Genomic DNA, 10,866 nt, shown 5'->3' with positions numbered 1-10,866 from the left:
TCCATTGGACTTGTAGATGAGTGCCCGAGCCAACGACGGTCTAGCGAGGGCTGATATTTCTTTATTGGCGGACAGTTATTATGGACTGCCCAGGGAACCAACGACAGAATGTCACGAAAGCAAGCGCGCTGGCGGAGACCAGTTGATGACAAGCTGTTGAACAAGCATCAAATGGAGCTGGGGTACTGCTTCCTTGGTTCGATTGTATATGGCAAGCGTAAAACGAGACCGAACGTTGATGGGCGCCGTACGTTGACGTTGGTGGGGTCTGACGTTGAGGTTGATGGGCGCCGGACGTTGGTGGAGCCGGACGTTGGTGGGGCCGGACGTTGATGGGGCCGGACGTTGGTGGGGGCCGGCCGCTGACGTTGGTGGGGCCGGACGTTGGTAGGGCCGGACGTTGGTGGGGGCCGGACGTTGGTAGGGCCGGACGTTGGTGGGGGCCGGACGTTGGTTGGGCCGGACGTTGGTGGGGGCCGGATGCTGACGTTGGTGGGGCCGGACGTTGACCTGGTGGACGCCGGACGTTGGTAGGGCCGGACGTTGGTGAGGTCAGACGTTGGTGGAGCCAGACGATACTGGCTCCGGTGGTGGCGGCGCGAATACATGCCGGGCTCACATTAGCACATCAACCAAGTGTAACACACCATCAGAAATATCCAGCAAAGGAGCATCTCTGCGGGTTTCCCTGCAAAAAAAAAATGTGCGGAGGCGGGGTTCCCCAGCAACAGACACATAGGTGAAGCATTCTTCCCGTGAGCTCAGCCACCAACGCAGCCTTGCCGTCAGCCTCAGGTGTCGTTCATCGGAGCTGACCGTGCCAGGCAGCCACTGCGCCGCGCCGCCGTGGTCCCCATCCCCGCCGGTGCGTCCCGCCGCGGTCCCCGGCCCCGCTGGCGCGTCCCCCGAGGTCCCCGGCCCCGCCGGTGCGTCCCGCCGCGGTCCCCGGCCCCGCCGGTGCGTCCCGCCGCGGTCCCCGGCCCCGCCGGCGTGTCCCGGTCCCCGGCCCCGCCGGTGCGTCCCGCCGTGGTCCCCGGCCCCGCTGGCGCGTCCCGCCGCGGTCCCCGGTCCCGCCGGTGCGTCCCGCCGCGGTCCCCGGCTCCGCCGGTGCGTCCCGCCGCGGTCCCCGGCCCCACCGGCGCGTCCCGCCGACGAGCCCCGTGACCGCGGCCGACCCGACAGACCCCATCTGGCGGTCGGCCGGCGGTCACGGTCGGACGCCGTCGCCGTGACTGTGCCGTTTCCGGTCCGCTCGGCGCGCCCGACGGTAGCCGCCGCTGCCGGCCTCGGCGCCGAGCTGGTCGCGGCGCCGAGAAGCGACCTGCGGTCTGGGATAAGGCCGGGGTCGCGGCGGGGTGCACGGCGCTCGTGTGGTGGCCTCGGTACAACATGATGGGAAGGTATCACACGGTGGTGTGGTGATCGGTGAGGTACACAGGGCAAAGTGTAGATGCGGTGACCTGATGAACATGAATGCGTGTCTGCTCTTCGCCTTATTTTGTGCGCTTTCCAGTTACACACACGGCATCGCCCGAGCTCGTATTTGAACTGAAGAAAGGCGTGTTTCATGTTTCATCATTCCACGACGCTCCAGTTATGGATGGCTGTTAGCGCAGGTCAGTGAGGCCTTTGGTCGCTTAAAGACACTTTGCTGAGGTTCGCCCACATACTGTCAAGGGCCGATGACAACACATCATCAACTGGCGTGCGCATAGCGTATGGGAGCCCAGGCGTCACCAGATCAGTGCGACTTTTTACAGAGGCGTTACAGACAAGTTACAGAGGCGATGTGAACCACCGTTTCACGTCCGCACGAGATTGCATTTTGTGTGGGGCAAGTGCCCGCAAAATGAACACCCACATAAATCTACCCACGCACAGATCTCACTGTTCATTGTGGGTGAGTCACATCATTACCTGAACATAGCGAAACTGGCAAGAATGCGCCTTGAACACTTATTTGCTAAGCCTTTTTCGTAAGGCAAATATCTCGGTCCGATTAATCTAAAGATGAAACACAGTTGATGAATAAAGACATAAAGACATCAGGCCCACAAAGAGCCACAAGGGCCCATCGAGGCTGATCTACCGCAGGTTCCGCACCCATCATTGAAACTAACCTTACCATGAACGGCCTGAATTTAGTTATAAATGAGATCCTTAGACCGATGGAAATTGTCCAAGAGATTCTTAAATATTGTTAGAGGGGACTACTTCTCACGACTTCGTTCAGCAGTTCATTCCAATGATTTACTACTCTTTAATTAAATGACATCTGTCTGTTCATACCTCAACTCCTACCTCTTGCTGATTCAAACCGGTTTCGTCTGAGTCTCTGCCTAATGTCTAGTGCTTCTTCTAGATCTCCCTTGTCTATCACTTTCATAATTTTGTTTATCTCTATCAGATCTCATCTGAGTCAACGATATTTTAGTGAATAAAGATCCAGTGCCTCAAGCTTATCCTTGCATTTTAAGTTGACGATCTCATTTATCATTCTCGCTGCTTTTCGCTGTACTCTTTCCAGTCTGTCTATATCGTTTTGAAAGCATGGGGACCAAGTCCGTACACAATACTCTAGGCGTGGTTTTGTGAATAATATTGTCTAGGTACTCTAGGTGTGGTCTAGGTAGGATGACTTTTGATGACATTTCTACTCTTGAAATGAACATTCATGTTCATAAGTCCTAGCATCCGAAGTGCCTTTCTCTAGCAGTGTTTCTCTTTCTCAGAAGTGCCTTCTCTCTCCTAGTAGCTCCATATCGCTTTTCAGCCTTTATATCCACGGAAATTATAATTCCTAAGCCCTTTTCTTCCTGGATCTGGTCCAACTCTCGGCCTCCCATTTTGTAGGTAATGCTCTTATTTCCGGAACTACTCACATGTATCACATTACACTTATCATAATGCAATGATGTATGCCACGGAGAAGCCCAGTTCACTAGTTTTTCTAAGTGAAGTTTCACCTGGTCCGCATTTTTTGCCCCTCTGTATATTTAGTATCATCAGCAAATGTAAGCGCATTTCTTTCAGATCCTACCTTGATATCATTCACGAAATGATAGAGAGCAAAGAATCCAACATCGACATATATATTATATAATATTCCATATGTATCTTGCCATTTGAGCTTATGAGCACCATGCACGCTACTATACTAGCTCAGGTCTGCCTTGCGTGTTAAATTTGCAAAACAGCGTACACATTAATGCATGTGTGTTGTGCTAAGGGCTGCTAAAAAAAATCACTGCATCAAAATATGAGCGACATCGTTTTCCACATGTTTTGGCAGAGCGATATCGCTCCGGCGGCGCCGAACACCCATCCATAACCACTAACGGCCCACGCTCCCCGAACGCTCCGGTGGTTTTTCCTCGGTTGTACAGTTAACCGCTGTGCCAGCCTGTTAGCCGGCCGGGTGTGACTAACACCGCAATATCGGTCCGCGTCGGTCAGCGGCGGATCGACGGGCGGCGCGCTGTGGTAAAAGATAATCATTGATCGTCAGATTTCAGCGCATCAATCGATTTAACGCAGGTGTAATAGCAAAACAGATGCGTTCGTGTCCTCGGTCACCTTGAAAACCTAATTCAAATTGATGACGAGCCAACCGACCTCAAGAACCATCATTTGAAAGTGATTTACAGGATGGACAGGACAGGATTTACACGGCAGGTTTGGTGCTATGGCATGCTTTCAGTGCCGCCCAAGTGCATGTAGTGGAAACGGAGCTTACGGAAGCAAGAAAGGCGCAGGAAGAGATGGATCTGTCGGTTGAGGCGCAGTCGACTAAGAAGTACGGATAAGCTCTCCAGAGCTGGTCAGCGCGTCCATCTTTTCACAGAGCGAAGGATGGTAAGATGGTTCGTGAACAGCTCCTTCCATCTCCTCTGTGAACAGTTCACTGATGAATGTTATGGCAGAAACAGGTCAAAACACTGTAAATGAATATGGTAAATGAATATAATAATCAATATGGCAACAATATCATGACATCACCAATTCTGATAGATTTGATGAAGTAGCCCTTCGCCGTAGTAATTTCAGATGATTATGTCCACCTATTATCACACAGGAGTGTTCTAAAAATTCACGTTTAGGCAATGCTCTGAAGGGCCAAATTCTACTTTTGAGGAACCGGCGATACCATTAAATGTCTGTCAATGAGCAGAGAGCAGGAAATACCTTGTGGTGCTGGAAGATGCGAGGTTTTCTAGCGAGTATGTTGTGAAATGCGTAAGTCAGTTTAAAGGGAATGTTCTCCATTTTTTCATATTTTCTGAGCTACATGCCCGCGAAAATGGGGAAAATTATATCGGGGATAGTTCTTCAAAGTCACCTTGGCATTCATGACGTCATGATAACGTGAAATCCTGTCATTCCATAAGCCATGCGGCGATCAAGGTCAAAAAAACATTGTCGAGGCGTTTACATCTGGCGTTCAGGGGCTCTATTTCCAGATATAACGGCCATCAATGGACTCTCAATCAACTTTTGGCAAAGGTATGATGACGTAATCAAACCACGACGTATTGAGGGGCATATCTTCTTAACAGAGAATTGTGCTGCCTAGAGCAGTCTTTTCAACTTAGAAAGCATACCAATAGTTATAAATGAGGTTGCTTTCACATATCTGATGTTTGCTTCAATATCTTTTGCCGCCTCCGTGGTCTTGGGGAAAGGTGCTGGACTCGTAATCCAGCGGCACTGGGTACGAGTCCCAGAGTGGGCGCATTGTTTGACCCGACTGAAAAGGAAAGGCCAGCTGGCAATGTGCCAACGAGGTTCAACCCAGGCCCGAGGCGGCCGTGTTGCAGCATTGTGCGGCACGTAAAACCCTCCGCATCCCTGTCTGGCGAAAGGGCGGAGGCAAAATTAGCTGTTGAACTGGACGGCACGCTTGGGTGGTGGGTTCGGGGTACACGCAACAAGCTATGCTTAGCAGGTACTCTGAATCCGAAGTCACCCTTAAAAACCATTCGGAATAAATTTACCAAAAAAAAATATTCAAATGTGGGGCATTCCCTTTAGTGGATGCTGGCTGGCCACAAAAGATCAGCCGTCGTCCGAACCAACGCCGAGCGAGACAGAAAAGGGCAAGTTTGACGCGACAAGCTTTATTGTTACGCATAACCGCATAAACAACAAGCTTCGCATGGAAGATAAATTGCTAATGCTTGTTTACGGAAAATTTAGACCCTATTGAGATTTCCCTCCCTCCCCCCCCCCCCCCCCACACACTGAATGGGATCTTAAGGGTCCTTTTCGTTTTCAAATACACATTTGTGCGCCTCTGACGGTTTGGAGATAAATGAAACAAGCTGTTCTGGATGGAACTCGAAATTATCAGCATTGTCAGACTATCACGGTGGGTAAGCACCGCAAGGTCAACATCAAGAGCATGCTCCCGGACACCGTCCAGCGTGCTAGACCAGAACAAAGCATAACGATAAAGGACAATATGTCTCTGATCCAAGGCAAGGTTCATGCTAACGACACAAGTTTTTGAAAAATTGAGTAATTGATGAAATTTTGGTTTAAACTACCCTGTATTTTTCGATTGTATCTAGCATATGCCTGTTCATCACCATAGCAACATCATGTACCATACACATAGGTGGAGAACATGTTCTTAATTGTTCACACAAAGTAGAGAAATACTTTCATTAATGTCATTATAGTAAAATTCATGATAGAGCATTAATTCATCGCATTTTTAGACTTATGCTGTTCGTGTCAATAAATTGCAATTATTTATTGTGGAAAACTGTCAAAACGGGTCTATGAGTGGAAAATGCCATGAGTGCGCCATTATCAGTGACGACTGATGCGGCTTCGCTCAAACATACCAGATAGAATTGCCGTTGCTCGCAGTCAGAAACCTCCGACATCTTCTTCATTATCCTTGCCTCAGAAGAAAGCGGCAGATGGGGCGCTTTTACGCACCGCCGGCAAGCCACGCTGTCCACGCACGGTTAACGGTCAGCCCGGAAGCCGTGATTGAATAGGTCATTACTCGGCGGCGTGTTCCCATATCTGCGGCCATGACGGGCCGTCCTCCACGCCGACTGTGAATCATAACTGTTCGTGTCAAATTGTTCTTTTGTCCTGTGGGCTTCTCATTGTTAAACGGGTGTCGTTTCGCAGGACTGGAGGGCTATGGGATTAGTGGACCGTGCCTCAGTGAACTGATGAGATCATGGAGGGTCAGACTGAGCTGGGCCAAACAACGCCTGGACGGCCGCGTGCCTAGGAGATATCAGTATCGCAGTATCAATATCATCTTAGAAGTCGCTCACGTAGGTGGTAGTTACCAATGTGGTTAGGACGGGCATGACCAAGTGTGATGCCTTATGGACACTTACAGGTCACCCACTGAGAGCCTTATGGAAGGGTCAGGTGTGGCGTCTGCCAGCGTAGGCGGGGACAGCGAGGTGTCACACCCATGTAATCACATACAGGCTGCGTCGTGGAGTCGAGCCTGCCACACTATGTGATAGGTTGCCATAATACGGAACCGGAAACGTGGTGGCGCACAAGTTTTGACAGAACGATGTCATAACGTTAACCATATGTTAACAAGCGAACAAACGAAGAGAACCATAAGAAAATAAAACGGCGTGAGCTATAAATATCAGACATATTAAACGGGCAAAACTACGCCAAGCAATACTTTTGACAGTCTCACATCGATGGCGAATTCATGTTCATTCTATTCAGCGACCTTTCATGTAAGCGCCTATGCTCCTACATGACGGGAGACCTTAGGCACAGAAGGATTCGAATGCGAATGTGTAGCTTCACGTAATGTAACCCTCAGCAGGTATATGGTCCATGCTCGCGTCATTTTTGCATTATGCAGAAGTGCGATCAGGGGGAGGGTTGGACCATGTCCGCCTTGAACGCCTGAAATTTCTTTTGCGACGTAGATTACTGCGCGGCATAGGCTTGCAGGCGTCCTAATGTCATAGAGATCAGTGTAGTCCGGCCCTTGCCTTCGACGGATTTCCAAAGACGCCACTGTCACCTGAAATTCATCGTAGGTGACTATAGATAAGACAAGGACTTGGGTGCTCCCTAAAATGCACAATTACTGGTATCTGGAATGGTATTTCCTCACAATTCACCGATTGTGTCCCATGTGTATGTAATTTACTTGGCATGTCACGCCGGCCGAGAGACCACGTCGGCACGCAATGCGTTTGTTAGCACTCCCGCTGCTACACCGCAATAGGATGTAACAGCGGGATCCATTGTCGCCCTCAATCCACACCCGAGGCGCGGCTGGATCCGCCGGTGTAGGGATCTGCCCCTGGTCAATACAACATATGCTGTTTGTCAAACGTATGTGTGACGTACATATTTAAACGTGAACTGTCATGTAATTTCATCCAGCAATATCCTACCCTCCCCTGCCACCAGCCTGAACCACCCCCGGCCCCTCTAGGTATAGTCAATATTGTTGCTTATGCAGTCAGCGGATAAACCTGTTTGCGGCCTGTGTCGAACTGACTCAAAGTGCCCCCAAAATCATGCCTAAATCCGCCCCTGTGCGAAGTACGGGATTCATATTTATTAAAATGATGTCTCGTCAATTCATGCAGCGTCCACGCACTTCACAATCCGATTGGAAATCATTAGATATATCGGCATGTACAGAGTCATGAACTGCCCCATCTTCCTCACACATTAAGTGACTAAGCCGTTGTATTATTATATTTCACCATGTATATCATTCATACAAATGTTACGCGTCGGTACGATGCCAAATACGCCAAAGGGGAGTTCATTTGATTAATTTCACTGCAGTTCAGGGGTGTAGTAAAGCGTGAAAAGTGTGATCAAGCGTGACCAAACCTCCATCAGGCCTGTCCTAAATCCGCCTCTGGTCAAGACTGAGTGTTGAAAATTTGAGACAAGGTTTAAAACCCAATGTTGGAAAAGTCACTACACTTCAAGTTGATTCTTCCAAAGCTATAGGTGTCGCTTGCAAAAACCGCAGCGCAGCCTAATTAAGTCGGTGTGACATTTGTCCCGACGATTCTCCGCAAAACTTTTTCGTCCACCTTATATGACGGGGAACTTTGATTTCGATAAAAACGTTAATGGGCCGGTTTCTTGTCGAGTGGTTTCAGGTTTTGTCGATTCAAGGTGGCTCTAATTTGCTGATCACGCTGTTTGGACAGCCGTTTTTAATGAGCGAATGTTTGTATCTTTCAAATTCGTTGTGCGTGTTAGCCCAGCTGGAGAGATATTTTAGAGCGCGTCGTACAAACGAGCGGATAACAGACCTATATTGGGATCCTATGCTGAAATATGGCAAAGGATTCGATCTATGTTAAATTATCTATAACTCGGCGCATGTTGGAACGACCCGCATTGCCTGTTCTCGATAGCTCGACCCGTATTGAAATGATCACGACATCGCCGTCACGACGCGTGACAATGTACCTGCAGAAGGGAGCACCAGATCAATATATACGTAAAACCCACAGTAAAAAAGTACACGCTCTGACTTAACTGAAAGCGCATGATTCTAAAATAATGTCCAAACAAACGCCGTGCAGAAGTTATCGAAGCCATCCTCATCAGAGAAAGAATACCTGATCTAAATGAACGGCTTACGTCATGCGTCCATTTGAACCTGTTCAGTCACCTAATGATTGCAAGGTGATTTGATGCCTTGAACTTGCCATGGTGTCAAAATGGTTGGAAAAGTGACGCACTTGTGCTTGATTGTGTTTTGTAAGTTGACCTGATATTCGGATGCATGATTTGTTAGCTGATGGTTCACCTTTGATTATGTCTCGTAGAGCACGCGTTGTATTTCGCCATATTGAAGTGCTTTCTATTTGACTGTCTTACATTGCTTTGAGAATGGGGAACGACTGTCATGGAAACTTTAGCGACATGAAACTGATTAAAGTAAAGGACTGCAGGGGAACTGATTTATGACTTACCAAAGGCAACGAAGGATTGGAATCAAAAAATCGCGCAAGCACCCAAGAAGCGGATTGAATGTGCATTTACCCTTGTATATAACATAACTCGCATTGATGAAAGAATGTCACCTGAGTACGAACATATATCTCACATTATTCGGTGACCTCAAACATGCTCATTTCAAATTTTATCAAAATGCTTGCAATATTAGGCACTCTGTACGAAGCATTTTGTTGCCCACTGACATTGGACAATGCTTGGACGGTGTCACTGAGTGCTCTGATAGATACAAAGATGGCGTCATTCCCATGTGGCCGCCTCGGCATCAGACGCTTCTCTGTCTGGACGCTCCTGCACCAGGAGCAGCAGAGAACAAAAGGGATCATGTTAATTGGCAACCATAGAATGATCAACATGGAGAGCCACAACAGACAGCCACTACCAAACAGTGCTTTTACAACGCTGGGGAACAGGAACCTGACGAGCTTGACCACGACGAAGTCAGGTAAATAAACTTATGATCTGAAGGAAACATGTGCATCGCCTACAAGAAGATGGAAATTTATTGTGACATGGACCCAAAACAAATGTGTACCTACTTGACCTCGGGAAAAATTGAACTGCTGATTTTCTTCAAAAACCCAGGCGTGTCTGGTCCCATCATGATTGACAATTTAGCAGGAGACACGAGATACTTAGCACGAGACAGAGACACGCTCTGAAGGTTCTGAGCATCGTGTATGAGCTCCGGTGCCCCCTTAGCGACTGTGCGCGCGGCAACAGCTCATCCTATCTTGGTTGCGTAGCATCATTGCCCTGCCGCATCACCTGTCAAGTGGTGCTACAAAAAAGCACTTAAGAGTAACGTATGGCTCACGGGTCGCTCGGAACAACGGAACAAAGTTTTGACTCCAGAAGCGGTATATATTAGAGATAGGAATGACATTGTAAAGCGGAAAAAATGGACATGACAGGCACCCTATCTTCATATAACTGATGGTCTTTCGCATTCAGGCAATGTACTGCGAATGCGCGATTCTAGACGTTTTCTTGAATATCATATAGTGCTATTGTGACTGTTTTGTATGCCTGATGATATTCTTATATGTAACAAAACGCTACGCGATAGCAATATCCGCACGATCTTGCATAATTTTTCGAATGCTGATAGAAAATGCCTTCTGGTGCCAGAAAAGCTTGGCAAGGACCAAACAAGTCACCAAATTGCCGTCATTTTCTCCGATATATGCACTACAGCAAACTTACTGCTGATACTCACGAATATATATATATATATATATATATATATATATATATATAAACGTCCTTTCATGGTCCTGCAGCGTATTTGGTGGTATGACGAATGTGACAAAACGTTCTGAAAGAATGGTACATTTGACCCGAGACCTTTCAGGCATGTGTCGTCCATGCCGTGCATCACGATTATTGGTTTATGTCTCGTGAAAAAAATGTATTTCAGCGGGATCGCAGGCGAATAGGAATCCGCACCATAGCAGCCACAACGTGACGGGCACGAATTCCGAGCAGGTTCATGCCGACATATGTCAGGGAGCGAGCCGCCTCTTCCCTCGGAATCTCTGAGATGCATGTCGACGATGTCGCCTGAATAGCAATGGGGCGAGTGCCACCTCCGTACCAGGAATCTAGCTTTGGAGTTTCTGACAGCCGGGTGTACGTGATATCGCCGGTATGTGGGATCGCCAGGCGTTACAAACACTATCGATCGAGCTAATCCAATGGTTATTGTTAAACATTTGTTTTTCACGTTGCTAACAATGATATCAAATGCATTGAACCTATCACGTGACCTAAAAACATTAGTAAGTGAGATTGTTTGCTTTCAAAATGCGGACAAGTAGTTAAATACAGGTATTTACGCTTTCAGAGAATGTTACACATTTG

The sequence above is a fragment of the Pollicipes pollicipes genome, unplaced genomic scaffold (assembly GCF_011947565.3).
Source record: "Pollicipes pollicipes isolate AB1234 unplaced genomic scaffold, Ppol_2.1 Scaffold_7231;HRSCAF=8579_pilon_pilon_pilon, whole genome shotgun sequence".
NCBI classification, from domain to species: Eukaryota; Metazoa; Arthropoda; class Thecostraca; order Pollicipedomorpha; family Pollicipedidae; genus Pollicipes; species Pollicipes pollicipes.
This window is presented reverse-complemented; position numbering follows the sequence as displayed.